Source organism: Marmota monax, unplaced genomic scaffold, assembly GCF_021218885.2.
Source record: "Marmota monax isolate L192 unplaced genomic scaffold, Marmota_monax_Labrador192_F-V1.1 WCK01_AAM20220418_F8-fsc00070, whole genome shotgun sequence".
Taxonomy (NCBI): domain Eukaryota; kingdom Metazoa; phylum Chordata; class Mammalia; order Rodentia; family Sciuridae; genus Marmota; species Marmota monax.
In genome coordinates, this window is record NW_026692116.1 from 7,037,495 (window position 1) to 7,053,980 (window position 16,486).

Sequence of the window (16,486 nt, forward strand, 5' to 3'; positions counted from 1 at the left end):
AATATTTCAAACAATAATATTATTTTATAAAGCAATATGTGCATTTTATATCACATGCCATGCATATCAAAACTTATGCCAGGGTTTGGTTGCTTTAATTTTAGAAATTCTTGTAGATAGTCTTTTGTTTACCAAAACAATCAAATATGTATTCTAGATATATGAAGGTAGGTTGTGAACCTAGACTGAAGTAAGGGGATCAAGTTCTAAATTAAAAAGTTGGGTGAAAACATCTCCTGTTTTGTTCCTTTAGTTACTGATCCCTGCAGCTGCTAGAGAAAAGAGAAGCAGAATATTTGGTGGGCATATATCCAAGTTTGTTATAATGATGTCATGGGGAATGGCACATGGTATGGTACTTGGCACATAATAATGGTAATAAATATTTGTTAAGAGATCATTTAAATAAATAACTGGATAACCCAGCCATAAGGTATATTTGCTAGTACCAGTAACAGAATTGGGGGCTCTGAGGAAAATGTATCTGACTTCGTATGTCTAGCAGTTTTTCTCTTTAGATGTCAAAGTAACCTGTCAAAATTAGTGTTAACACAGACTGTTGAAGAAAAACTGCCCGTGAGATCTCATCAGAGGTTAAATATAAAACCCAGAAATTAAATTGAGCCATATATAAGTTCATTCTTTCTTTTTGTACCAAAAGGAGAATCCTAGGAAAAAAACTTGTTTTCTTTATTTTAATTAAATATATGTATTTAACAACCTTAAGTGAAGGCATTAATAGTTTTTATAACATTAGCATGAAATGTGTTGTGGGCAGCACTAACAAATATTTTCTTTCTGTTGCCAAACTTCAGTGTAATATGCATTACTGGATTTTTTTTTCATTATTTTTAAGGATTTTACTTGGAGAAATCAAAAAATGCACATATTACCAAAAAGGCAGCTTTTTATTTCTGAGATAATTCCTCCTTAAAAATGTCCCTGGCTTAAAGAAAATTTGGAAAAGATTTTCTCTTTGAAAAAACTTGTATGATTGAAGAGATTTCACCTTCAAAGAGTTTTACTCCAGAAGGAGCCCCCTTTGAGAATTTTAAGCATTGCATGGGAAATGTATTCTTTGAAGATTTTCATGTTAAAAAACAGCTGTATGACTTTGGTATCCTCTTTGAAGTTCTTCAAAAAACAATATTTAAAGGATTTCCCCCTTTGAATGGTTTCACGATACTAAATGCCTCTTTTCTGAAAAAAAGTTACTGTCTCTTCAAGTGATTTGCTTTGCTTTTTATTTTCTCCCTTTATTACTATACCATTAATTATGTTGTTCTGGTAAGAGAGATTAAGTCTGCTACTATGTCAGGGCTTCTTCTATATTCTATAAAACTAGAATTAGATTTCCCAGCCCCTGCCTGCATCAGATCAGATTCAGAAATACTTAGAAGATTACTAACTCATATAAGTAACCAATGTACAAATGTAACAGAACATAGGGATTTTTCTAAGAATTGGTATCATATATAAGAGCATCATAAGTTGTTAACAGGTAATAGAGAACACCTCCATGAATATTTGCATAATCATATCTCTAAATCAGACACAACCAAAGAAAAGAGGAAGAAATTTTTCAGGATAGTTTGGATGAAGAATATATGGACTAATATCAGGTTTCTTTCATTTGATTAACTTCTGATGAGACTCTGTTGTGTCCTAGATACTAAATAGGACTCAATTCAATCCCCAGCACCACAATAAATAAATAAATAGGACTCAAAATAAAATGCTAGCACTACTTGAAGAGTTTGTAATCTTAGGAAGAACCTAAAATGCACACAAATAACTATAACATAAGGTTATAACATAACACATTGCTAGTGAAAATCCCTTATAAGTGTTACAAGGTCCATAATTGGGACAAGAAATAATTTGATGGGATGAGACCGGCACTGTTTTTGTTTTTTTAATGAAATAGAATTGTAGAGAATACAATACAAAGAAAAAGAACATAGGAATATCACACAAGTAAAAACAAGTAAGAGGAAGTATGTTTTCTTTAAAATTTTGTTTTATCTTTAATTTATGTGTATGCATGTGTCAGGCTGCAATACAAAATATATTTCTCACAGTGGGTTCAGTAAAACAAAACCCAACAAAAATCATTTTGAAGCCACCATGTTAAATGATGAAAATGAGTTCAAAGAGAAAAAGGGCTAAGAGAATAGACACATTTTTGACAAAGGGGTCAAAAGATGAAAACGTGTTGAAGGACAAAAGAACTCACTATATGAAAGACAGGGTTCACTAAAGAAGTGAGATAAGAGTAGGAAAACCAAATAAAGTGAGGAAAGGGGTGAACTATAGAGGACTCGACATCCAAGCCAAAGATTTCAAGTATAATTCTGAAGTACAGGGGAGTCACTGAAGATTTTTGGACAAGGAAGTAACAATATCTGAGTTATGCACCAGGAAAATTAACTCAGTTATGAGAAATTGCATGAACAAATTATAATTGCTGGAGAGATTAAAGATATGCTATAATACCAACTGTAAAGCATGATGTTTATTACTTGAAAATTAAAAATATAGATAGATATAAATATATAGATATATGTGAAAATTACTTTGTAAGTTTTAAAATAGTAGCATAGGGCAAAGCATCATAACTACAGTCCCGAATAGGGATGTTTTCTCATTAAAAAAATAAGGTACAGAAACTTCTTTCCTCTTGTTATTTCAAATTAAAAGAATCAATAAAATATCCTATTGCACCTCTATACCAACACTTAAAATTTGGAATCAAAATTCATAGTCCTTTTTCTGTTTCTGAATATTAGCATTTTTCTTAGTCATTTAAAAATTATAACTCAGAGACTGCTTTTGAAACTATACCACTCTCATGTTTAAGAATTTATATATAGAGAGAAAATCTGTATTACTAATACAACTGTCATGGTTCGGACATGAGGTATCCCCCAAATGCTCCTGTTAATGCATGAATATTCAGATATAAAATGATTAGAGTAAGGAAACTGTAACCCAATCAGTGCATCCTAGTTTGAATGGATTAATAGGGTAGTATCTGTAGGCAGGTGGGTCATGGCTGGAAGAGGGAGGCTACTGGGGATTCATCTTTCCTCAGCCCCTTCCCATTTTTTTTCTCCCTCTCTCTGCTTCCTGGCTGCAATGAGGTGAGCAGCTTTCTTCCACTCCATCATGCCACCGTGATGTTCTGCTTTACCTCAGACCCAAAGTGATGGATTCAGTTGACCATGGACTGAACCTCTGAAATTATAAGCCCCAAATGAACTTTTCCTCCTGTAAGTTGGCTTGTTGAGTATTTTTGTCACAGTAATGTAAAGCTGACTAACACAATATGACCATAATCCAAGAAAAAACCTCAAGGATCAGGATATATCTGCATCTCGTTATATTTCTGTCCTTAGAGCAGCACCTAGGTAAAGATGTCATACATGACAAACAATACTGCAATATTCTCAGTGAAATTTGAATTTCAAAGAAACAATGCATAACTTTTCTGATATAAATGCATTCCATCTCATAAAAACTACAATTGTTTATAGGTATGCCCCCCAATACTGCATGGGACTTAATTACCCTAAAAATATTTATTGTTTATCTGAAATTCAAATCTCACTGAGTGTCCTATATTTTATGTCATCCTAATCAAAGATGTTCACTAATGTTGAATGAGTAAATGGTTATATGTGTTTATATGCTTTTATTTAATATTGTGGCAAAATATGTATAACAAAATTTGCCACTTTAATTAGTTTTAAGTGTTCAATTCATTAGCATTTAGTGCATCCACAATGCTTTGCTGCCATCACTGCAGTCCATTTCCAGACTTCTTCACCATAGCAAACTCAAACTCGGCACCCATTCAATAATAACCCCATTCATTGTCCCCTCCCACTAGGACTCAGTTACCACACTATACTTACTGTTTCTGTCACTTGTCCTAGTCATCTCACACAAGTAGAATCACATAATATTTGCCCTTTTTGTATAAAAATTATTTCACTTAGCTTAATATTTTCAATACACACTATATTTGTCAGCATTTCATTCCCTTTTAAGGCTATACCAATGTGTTTTTATTACAGCATCTTAAGAATACTAGCTAAGGACTCCTTGAAAGCCTCGTATACCTTCTGTTTTCTTTTTCTTTTCTTTCCTTTTGTGTGTGGGGTAGAGTAAGTAGTGGGGAATGAAGCTGGGAGCACTTTACCTCTCAGCTCTATCTCCAGTTCATTTTTTATTTTTTTAATTTCAAGTCAAGTTATTCCTAAGTTGCCCAGACTGGACTTGAATCTGGGAGCCTCCTGCCTCAGTCTCCTGAGTACCTGGGATTATAGGTGAATGCCACCGTGCTTGGCCCTTTGAAGCTTTACCTCAATTCCAGCGCTTTGCAGGCTAGAGTTGTGATTCTTCCTCCTGCCTGTGTACAGTCTGACAGTTTTCCAACCCCTCTAAGAAACAGGTGGGGCTGGAAGGCCACATTACCTGCAATAGAATCATTCAACACACTTGGTCCCATTTTCTGTCCCTGAGTGTTGTGGCCTGTGGACATCCCAGCTTTTTCAATTTCTGGGCTGAGGAGCTTATCATGAACAGAAACCTTCAATAAACTCCTGATTCTTCTGGCTTTGACAAATTTCCTGAACTTTAACATTCCACCCAACCATAGGTCCCTTCCAAAGCATTTTTCCTAACTATTGTTATGTGCTGGGGTGAAAACCCATTGCAATACATTTAGTAAACAATTACAGTAAATATTGCTGAGTTGAATGTTTATCATTTGGAAAAATTTATGCTCATTGAAACATCATTGGCTATTTTAAAGTGATATTTGATGATTGTACATTTAATTCCACAGTAAAACTTTTAAAGATATTTTGAAATATGTTTATGTAATAATATATTTATATAGCTGAGGTTTGTTTAATTTCCAGGTACTGTTAAAACAATTTTGCACCATTCTTCCCTATAACTGAGATGGTTGCTAAGGAACTAATCAATGTAAATATCAAGTAATTCAGGTTTGGGCTTCAAAGGGCAAAATGCTAAATTTGAGCGATCAGAGGAAGATAATAGTTGTCCGTTTTCTTTCTTTTTTCACTTGTGAATGTGCAGGCAAATTCTAAAGTTTCCTCTGTTCCTGTACAAGATGAATAGGATGAATAGACTATGACACACTGTACCTTGTTCGTCACAACAGTCAGCACTTCTTATGGTGATCACTTAGCGCATCTCCTCCATGCTATGCTATGTACTGAATGAGGACTGCCTGTGTTCCCTCATGTTCCTCCTCAATTCCCTAATATGAATTCAGGCCAAAGACAAATACAGATCTATTTTAGGCTCTGAATAAATGTTTGTTGTTGAAATGAATAAGGAATAAATTGGCTAGACATAAATAGCAGCTTCTTTTATTTTTCCCACCTTTGCCTCTGTTTCTCCCCCAGAAACAACTAGGTGTTTAGCTTACCTAGTGCTGGCCAGTCCACCTAATCCACTCTTCCAACTCACCTTAACAGTGATTAGCTCAGTAGTGAACGTGTGATCCAAACTTGGCCAAATCAAAATCAGTTTGGGATTCTTCCTGGAGCTTATTTTTAAAAAAGGAATCGTTGGTGTGGGGTTGCTAAACTCAAGGGCTGTAAGCCGAGGGGTTTGAAGAATCTTATGGTTGGATTTGAAATGTTCCCCACAGGCCAAGTGTTAAAGTTTGGTTGCCAGTGTGTAGCCCTATCTGGAAGTGGTGGAAACTTTGGAAGGTGAAGCCTACTTGGAGGAAGTAGGTTACCAAGATTGTGCTTGCTCTTTAAAGCTCTTTCTTTCCCTCTCCCTCCCCCCTCTTCCTGCTTCCCAGCTGCCATAAAGTAAGCAGCTCTGCTTTACCACATACTCCCACCATGATGTTCAGCCTCACCAAGGGTATCCAGCAATTGGGCCAAATGACTCTAAATTGAAACCAGGACCCCAAATAAATTTTTCTTCCTTTTTTTTTTTCTCAGATATTTTGTCATAGCAACAGAAAGCTGACTCATACAAAGGGCCTCCCAGTGAATAGGGACAATTCATAAGAGAGCAAAGCTGACAAACAGGAAGACTGCGTACTCCTGGAAAATTTTTGAATTCCGGAATACAACTCTACCTGACCTTTCTGTACCTACCTGTTTCATGAGCCAGTTTTTTCCTTTTCACTATTCAAGAGTTGAATTTTCTGTTATTTGTAAATAAGAGTCTTGCCTGAAATAGCAAGTTTTAAAGTAGACGACCCACTGGAAAAACCACAGTTAATTATGAGTAAAATTTTTCATTACTAACTCAAATTTAACTCTTTAGTGTTTTCCTTTTCTTATTTATTTGTTTGTTTATTTATTTATTTTTGTTGTCATCATTGTTATTAACTGTACATTAGGCATTGCTGTTCTCTCCAGAAAATATTGCATGGCTTTACAATGTTGATTAATTTTCAGTAAGAACAATCTCACTCCCATTTCTGTGTAGTCACATAAGCATATGGGAATCTTTGGTTACAGGGAATAGTTTATGAAAGGGCACATGACATTAGTTGGTTGAATCAGAGCAAAAAAAACAGAACTTTGATTCAATGATTGGGGGAAGAAATTCCCTTTTTCTTTCTGAATGATGTGGTATGCAAATATAAAGCCTGATATTTAGTATCACTTTAATTCTAGGAAAATAGAGAAAAATAATCTCTTGTTTGTATGAATGATAATTTGCTTACAAAATGAGAATGTCATTTAACTATGACTTATTAATTATAGTTTTTTATTGTTTCATTACCACTTTAAAAAGCAATTTTACTTGGAATATAAAATTGATCTTAAAAGATAAAATCTTATTTTAATGGCACTTCAATCAATGCTACTTCCTTTACTTTTCATCCTGAGCTTACCTGTGTGTTGGTATAAAGAGTATTTCTGGTGGTCAATATGGAGTTGGTTCTGCTTTTTATTCAAGCAGATCATATTTGTCTTTTATTTGGACTTTTTAGACATTAATATTTAATATAATTGTTAATAAAATTGGGTTTAGATCTGCTAATCTGCCTTATTTTTTTCTTAATTATCACATCTACTTCTTCACACACTTGTTTTTTATTTTCTTGCCTTCTTTTAAATTAGTTGGGTTTTTGGTTACTATTATTATTTGGCATTGGGATTGAATTCAGCTGCACTTTATCAATGAGATACCTCCCCAGGCCTTTTATTTTATTTTTTTATTTTGAGACAGAGTCTCACTAAGTAGCTTAAGCTGGCTTCAGACTTGCAATCCTATTGCCTCAGCCTCATGAGTCACTAGGATTACAGGTGTGCACCATGCAACCAGCTGATTAATTGGTCTTGTTATGACACCATTGTATATTTCTTTAACTTTTTGGCTATAATTCCATCATTATGGTGGTGGCTAATTATAACTTCCCTTTAAATAATATAACATTCCCCCTATAAGAACCTTGACATTTCTGTTTCCTTTGTGCCCTTATACTCCCTTACTTATGCTACTATTGTCATACATTTATTTCTACACGTGCTATATAGTTTTTTTCACTATGACAATAGAAAACAGTTTTTCTTTGAAATTAAAGGGACATGAAAAAATACGTTGTTTTCTTTCTTTTTTTTTTTTTTTTTGATTCCTGGAGTAATTTATTTAAAATAATAAAGATCCTCTCTCCAAAGGAAGTGACAGGAAACACTCTAAAATTACAAAGTCAAACTAAATCAATTGTGACTAACTTTTAAAGTTTCCGTGTTATCCTGTACCCTGTGCTCATGATGAAGTCAAAGGGAATTCCAGCTCCAAGGCCTGCAAGTGACTTTTTCAACTTCATTTCCACCCTCACAACTTCTCTGTTCCTTCCTTAAACCATTTCTCCTTCACAGAGAATATTCCCTCATTTCTTTTTTTGTTTTTTTATGTAATTTTTTTATTTATATATGACAGCAAAACACATTACAATTCTTATTACATATATAGAGCACAATTTTTCATATCTCTGGTTGTAACCATAGTACATTCATACCAATTCGTGTCTTCATACATGTACTTTGGATAGTAATGATCATCACATTCCACCATCATTTATAACCCCATGCCCCCTCCTTTCCCCTTCAACCCCTCTGCCCAATTTGCTTTGGAAAATGAAAAAAAAAATGTTTTTAAATATGCCTGTATATTTGCTTTTCCAGTGCTCTTCATTTCTTTTTGAAGATTCAATTTCTCATCCAGTATAATTTTCTGGAAGAATATTTCTTTTAGCGCAGATATGCTGATAAATTTTTACAGCAAAAACAAAATTTATTTTTTTTAATTTTTGAAAGATATTTTCTTCAAATAAACAATTCTGGTTAATTTATCATCTGGATTGCTTTTTTTTCCCCTCCCTTATGAGAAGTCTGTGATCATTCTTATCTTTAGTTCCTTTGGCTGCTTTTTTTAAGATTTTTCTCTTTATTACTGGTTTTCAGCAATTTGATTATAATGTGGCTTCACATGTTTTTTTTGTGTGTGTGTGTGTGTTTATCATGCTTGATGTTAGTTGAGTTTTGGGATCTTCGGATTTATAGTTTCATTAAATTTAATGAAGCTTAGATGCTTCTTTTTCTGCAATGTCTAAATTTCACTAAGACCACCCAGGAAATTTTTCATTTCAAATATTGCCTTTCTCAGCTCAAGAAATTTCATGCTACTTAAAAAAAATTAGTTACATATATTACATAATAGTATGTAGTATAACAGTATAATAATCTTTTATATCTTGTATTCCTACTTTTATTATGTTTTTATTTAAATTCTTTAGCATATTAATATCTGCTTTAAAGTATCCATTAAAATTCACCATCTCTATAATTTCTGAGCATGTTTCTATTGATTGATTACTTGTTGGAATGTTTTATGTCTTGCAACTTTATATTGAGTTCAGGATAGGGAAAGGTTTGTGTGTATGTTTGTGTGGTGGTTGTTTTTGTTTTTGGTGCTGGGGATTGAACTTAGGTCCTAAAACATTCTAAGTTTGGGCTCTACTACTGAACTACATTCCCTGTCTTCTCATCTTTTAAAAAAATGAAAGTTTGTTGGGTCAGCATTAAATTTATTTTGAATCAGTTTGAATCTTTCAAGATTGCTTCTGTAGTTCAGTCAGGGTTTGATCAACAGCAATCTTAACACTAGGACTAATTTAACCCTACTATTAAGGTGTGATCTTTCTCTATTAAATATTCAGGTAGTTCAAAGAGGACTCCATGGTAGGGCTTGTTGAAAATAAAATATCTTTCAGTCCTGTGTGAGTAATGGGAATTTTTCTGTTCTGAGCTCCTAAATCATTGCAGGTGCAGCTTGCTATTCCACAACAGACTCTCAGAGGTAACTCTTGCAGGTGTTTGGAGTACTTGTCTGCTCTCTCTCCCTTCCAGTTCTTAGCACTTCAAATGTCAGGTGACTAGGCTTCCCCTAATTCTGGTATCTGTCACCCCTTCTCTAATTTGTTTAACTCTTTCCTCACCATGGTCCTGAAAATGCCTTCAGGTGCAAAGCTGGAAAGATCCCAGGCATCACCTCAATTTTTCTCTGTTCTCAGTCCTGCAGTGCTTGTTGTCCAATGTATGAAAACAGTTTTTTCCTTAAATTTTGTCAAGTTTTCTAATGTCTTTATGTTTTAATATGCAGAGGGTGCTAAGAGCCATAGCCAAGTAGTAATGATGCATGGCATTTTTGGTTAAAATGATATGATTATGTTAAGATCTGCATTCAAATGGATATTAGACCCCTGCTGTCCACCTGGGCCACGGGACTCCTGGAGAATTCCCATTGGTTGGGGAAGTGTGGTAAGAGGGAATTCCGGAGGAGGGATTTCCTGTTGGTGTGTGTCCGGGAGAACGCCGTGTGTGTGGGTCGGCATATTTCCCGGGAGCTTACAGGGCATTGGCGGGAGTTTCAAAAATAAAATTTGTTCCTGTTTGAGTGGCTCGTGATTTTTGTGCCCAGCCAGACTGCGGCAAGAGGGTAATCAGGTTTGATTTACTTTAATGACTAAAGACAGAGTGCACATTAGAGAAAATAGATTTCTCACAGTGCCAACTGTTGAACCCTGACACAAAGAAAAGACCACCAACTCCAATTTTAAATCAAATTAAAGTAAGCTTGAATTTGTGTACACAAGGAGAGTTGATCAGCGGCTGTCTCTTCTAACATGGGTTAGAGACCAGCACCCCAGCTTTCCAGGAATGAGGTTTTAGAGCACAAAAAGTTGTAAACGGGAGTGTCTTGAGAACTTATAGATAACAGGGTTTTGACAAGCATAATACAAAGGCAGATAGTAGGTTAATGATCTACATGGCATGATATTTCAAGATAGAAAGTAAATTCAGATCCCAACATCAGAATTTATGAGGCACCACTAAGGTTTTAGAGAGGGTTGTTATCTGGTCAGGGAAAGCCAGGCATGGGTGAATAGAAGGCATGGACAGAAATTCCAAACAAGTTTAGAAATCGCAGTAATTTATAATAAAACAGAAATTAACTTTTCATGACTTTGTGATGAGATGGCTTCCAATCTTAAGCTGGAATTAGGCTGGGTTCATCACCCAGGCCAAATTTGTGATTGTGGTCAACTTGTCTTGACCATTTACTATTGAAGTTTCTGTTTCCCCTCCATCCACTGCAGCTGTACTAGCTGAGAACCCAGATTTCACCATGTAGAAGTGCTTTCAGTTTTAGAGTCAGATATAGAAATTAGGAAAACAAAGAAAGTAGAGCTACTTGGTCCCTCAGGCCATTATTTTTGTTATTGCTGAAGTACCTCATCCTCACTCCAACTGGGCCAAATGCCCAGATTGTGGTGAACTTCACAGTTGACAGGGATTCACTTGTGGCCATTATTTCTTAACCTAGGTAATATAAATTTAATTAATATTCTTTAAACTATTTATGAACACTTATGTCCTGTAGGTTTGAGATATTTCACAATAAAAATTAAGAGTTCTGCTTACAGTAGGTTGAAACTTTATAACTATGAAATTCATATTTCATATTTCAACATTTGTGAGGTGAGCATATTCCCATGGATTCATTGTTACCAGAAAACAATAAGCAAAGCAAACAAATAAACCAAGAAACAAAAAACCTACCTGCCAATGAACTATCAACTCCAAAGACAAGGCATCTAGAGAAAATTATTAATGTTTATGAGGAACCTGATTAAGCATATTTCACTATTTCAGTACAATTTTAAAATGGTTTTATCAATATGATAAAATGTAGTTTCTACTTTCAAGGAACTACAAGGTGTATGTGACAGTGAGGTGGGGGAAGCATAGGTTTAAAGGAATAATTAGAAAATAATAGATGAGTATAGGTGAAAGAGAGCAGATGGATATTTTTGCAGCACAAAGGGAAAGATTTTTACATAAAAGTGGCACATTAACTGACTCCAGTAAAGTAAGCAGAAATTAATTAGGCAAAAGGCATATATGTATGATGTGATGTGGCATAGCATAGTGTGGCAAAGTTAGGAAGATCTTAACCAGACATAAAGAAGGGCAGTAAATGCCGCAGTCTGGCTGGGCACAAATAACCGAGCCGCCACAAAGCCTTGTAGGTTCAAACAGCAATTCTTTATTCCCCAACTCTCACCAGCACTGCACACACACTCTTTGGGAACAACACACCTTCCACTGGGCTCCACGCGCCTCATCTCCCCCAACCCCACGGGAACTCCAAAGTAGCGGGCGCCCGAGGAAGATTCCCGGAGCCGCCCTATTCCCGGAGCAGGGTCCATATACAACTCAATCAATCCAGCATCACAGCAATTATATACAGCTTAAATCATCATCTCAATGGTTCGCTGGCATCACCTTTCAACCATTCCCTCTGGCGATATGCCAGGCGTCATTCTGACTTCGCTGTGGCTCTCAACAAGTAAATCAAGAAATGGTATGGTGGGTACAGAAACCGGGGGCATTCTGTTGGCTGAAACATAAAGTGGAAGTCTTGGAGGACCTGGTAATGAGACACCATGTTAGGAAGTTTGTACACCATGTTACAAGATTGGGCTTCGTTCTGCCATGAAGGAAAGTCAGCAAAGGATTTTAAGGTTTTGTCCCAGTTATATGTTTTACATAGAGCAGAATGTGGAGTTAATAGAGAAAAGAACAGCAATTACAAGAGGCAAAAGGTTACTGCAGTAATTAAGAGATGCAGCCTGTCCCTAAATGAAGGATAATGATAGGCAAAAGGGAATAATTGATGGAATAAGGACATTGGTGATATAACACAAGGAACTGAAAGATGTACTTGTCATCCTCAAGACCAGAAGAAAGGAGTATAAATGGCTCATATAAATTATTTAAAAGGTAAGAGATTGGCAAGCTAAGACAGTTTGTGTTTCATGGCTTTATTTTTCTCAATGAAAAGTCATGGGTAAAGAGTTGACAAGATGGGTGAAGATTTAGAATAGTAGTTGAGAAAAAGGAGTCTATGTGTAAATCAAAGGATTAAGAGGAGAAGCCAAGGATCCCACTCAGGTTTGGAAATATAGCATCACTAAGACTGGGAGATTTTTCACTAGCCACATACAACTTCTCAAGTATAGAAAAGGGAAGATGATGGATTGGAGCTCTGATTGGAGGTTTTATTGGGCTGTGTAGGGAGGATGGGATATCAGAATTTCTCTGAGTAGCAGCCAAAAATCTTCCTTGAGGTGACCGGAGCCTATATTTTCCCCAGCACTTATAAAATCAAAACCAAAAGAAAAGGTCCCCTTTATTTTAAAACTTCTCTCCAATATACCCATAATGGGAGGGTTGTATTTATCAGTTTCTTTGGGGAAGAACAATGTACAGTCTTATTTAGAGTCATTTGGAGTTGAGGTTAAAGACTCATAAAGGGTGTCTCACTAAAATGTTCAACCAAGAAGAAAGAGATTACAAACATAAGAAAGACAGGAGCAGAAAGAGATCTCAGAAATCTGACCCCTGCACAGGAATACTCTTCATTGTCACCCCTAAGAATGTGAGAATAACTTCATGAATACTTGTTGGGAATTAATTTATCATGTAAACTAGACAAGGATGAAATTTCACATATGGATTAGTGCAAGGTATTCATATGTAGTATACACAGATACAGGAACTGAAGGCAGAATGGATCCGGAGGATTTGAGCCCCTAGATGTGGACATCTATATTGCACACCCAGTTTACCAAGTATCAGGATGATGCCTACTACAGATTTTCAAGGACAAAGATTCAAACCAGTCCCTCTGTGTCTCCTGACTGCCTGGCTATGCCTAATACATGGGAGGCATTCAGTTGATAAACTCTATTCTGAGGCATTCCTCTCAAGGACATCTTTTATAAGAGGAACTGAAAAGAAAGAGTGACTGGATCTCTGACCTTTCACTGAATCCAAATAAACAACTCAAAGCCCAGCTCAGTACTGTCATTTTCATATAACAAGGGCATGACATTTTCAAACATCAGCGCACTATGATAGCTCATGAAAATTTTCTGAGAAAAACAGAATAACAAGAAACATATGTGTTTAGTAACTATTGTACAATTGTGTGGCTGGGCTACAAATGAAGTCACCTTAATAACAACCCCATGCCAAAACTGGCAGTCATCTGTTCCTAATGGTAAATCCTGGCTTTCAGATCTCTTCTGGCTGGTCCAGGATATTGTTTGGAAAGTTTGTCAGATTGGTCACTATTGTGGCTAATATTGGATTAACCAACAGTCATATCAAATCTGTGCTTAGGATGTCAGCCTAGCAGGGCTATTGCAACAATCATATAGGAAAATGTATTGGGCAAGGTTTAGATTTCCTTTGATTTGAGAGGAGACTGAAAGAAAGCAGGAGATTGAAAACATGCTTTTGTAGGCAATTATATCTTCAAAAAGTATTCTGTTGCCTCTGTGGATGGATATTGTCAGCAGATATCGTGCCATCTAGTCCTAAATGAAGAGGCAACAAACACATGAGATACTCACTGTGTTAATCATCCATTTGTTGCTGTGACAAAATACAAAGAATAAACAGCTTAAAATGAGGATTTTTTTTTTTTTTTTTTAGCTCAGAGTTTCAGAGGTTTCAGTTCACAGTTGTTTGACTCTATTGATTTGGGCCCATGGGAAGGCAGAATATCACTGTAGATAGGGGAGAGTGAAGCAAAATTCCTTGACTGGAATGATTAGAAAGGAGATGTTGGGGGAAGAACAAGGGTCATGCATGACCTAACTTCTTTTTACTTGACCACAACTCTTTAAAGTCCTACCACTTCCCAGTAGCATGACCCTGGTGACCAATCTTTCAACACATGAGCCTTTGGGGCTCCAGATCCAAAGTATAGCAGTCACCGAGGAGGAAAGGGAGCATGTCCAAGTTTATCTGACAAAGATAAAAGGCAGAATATGTTTCACAATATCACTTTATTCATGCAGCTACAGAGTATCAAGGAACTCAAACTCTAACTAAAAGCTAACAGCATTTTGACTAATAGAAGTCCTGAGGGGACTGATTTAATGGATAGATAATAATTATTCATAAATTAATTATAATTAGCATATCAATTGTATGTAAATCCATTACTTCTGAAGCACTTGAAGGTGTTGAAGGTGCATAGAAAAAGTAATTTATAATCTATTTTAAACATACGGCTTACAAGTAAACTGTACTGTCTTGTGAGCAAAGAATTACTTTGGCAAAGATTAACTTATTTTGAGTAACTTCTAAATTATCTGAATATTGTGAAGTTAATAAAATATGAATGAATTTTCTATTTCTCCTTCTGATTCTCCTCCTCCTCCTCTCTTTCTCTTTTTCTTCATCATATTCTTTCCTCCTCTTCCTTTTTTTAGGGAAGGAAAGCCAGAAGATGTGCCTATATTTGACATGAATAAATTAAGATCTAAGGACAACTTAAAAAATTATAAATCATTAAAAATTTATCTTAAAATATACCATAATTGGTCATTTTGCATTCCAAACCACATATAACATCAGAGAGGCCAGTCCCATATCTTCTATTGTACTGTAGCCATGTGACCAATGGGACAAAGTTTTTCTGTTGCTGCCAAAATCCAACAAATCTCTCTGTATTCATGGAAAATGGGAGAAAGGGATATCTTTGATGAGATAAAATAAGCTCTGTTTCTTTTTAATATCAAAATGGTATAATACATTATATTTATATTATATAAAATTATTATATTATTTATGTGAATCTCAGTGGGAAAATATACTATTGGCCTACAGAAGCTTCCAAATGAATTCCCAAGACATTATAAGTATCGTTAGAGAGCAACTAACCTAAATATCTTAGAACTTACTTATCATGTATTCTTGTTAATATTAAATAGAAACTATATATTCATTGTTCTCTTCTTCTAAGATATTGAGTCTCAGTGGCCAACTGTTGAGAGCCACAGCCGAGTCGGAATGGCCCCTGGCATTTTGCCAGAAGTAATGGTTGAGAGGCGAGCCATTAAGATGATGCTGGATTGAAACAGGCTCTGTATTCAATTGTATATAGACCCCTGCTGTCCGACTCAGGCGCCCGACCGCTACTTTGGAGTTCTCCCAGGGATTCCTGGGGAGTTCGTGTTGGTTGGTGAAGTTCCGGTGGAGGGGGTTCCAGTTGGTGTGTGGTGTTCCTGGAAGGGCCGTGTGGGTGGCGTTCACTTGAGTTCGGAAATAAAGTTTGTTCTTGCTTGAGTGGCTTGTGATTTGTGCCCAGCCAGACTTCGGCAGCCAACTGTTTTATAAAATAGTCTTGTAACTTTAGAAAGGTTAAAATCTCAAATGCTTACTTTGAATTTCTACATAAATATCTCATATACCTCACGTCCTTCTGCTCCTTAAAGTCTTGCAATAACTCCCTATTACTTTATTTAAGATAAGGTTTAATTAAATTCATTACATGGCAAATTCAGATATTTCAAGATAAGATTCATCATCATTCTCCATTCCTTATACTAAAATCCTCAATATTATTATTTTACCGCTTTTACCAGTTCTAAGCATTCTATTCACTTTTGTGGCTTCCTATCTTTGCACTTGTGGTTCTCTGTTTTTTTTTTACCCATGTACCTATTGACAATTTGACAGCTGAAGCTTCAGTCACTCAAAAAAGTTGATCATGTATCCATAACTGCTATGGAGATTTATATACATATATATATACATATATATATATATATATATATATATATATATATATGAGAGAGAGAGAGAGAGAGAGAGAGAGAGAGAAAGGAGATGTTGGGGGAAGAATGCCGCATTCCGGCTGCAGCAAAATAACGGGGGTGGGGGTGGGGGTGACGAGCAACTTGTGGGAGAAGGAGTGGGAGCCCTTTATTGTAGGACAGGAGGGGTATATATACATTCCACACAGCTTATCTTAATTAACATAAACTAGATACAGCAGTCAACCAATAAGGAATCTCCACACTTAATGGCTCGCTGGCGTTACTTCACAAACC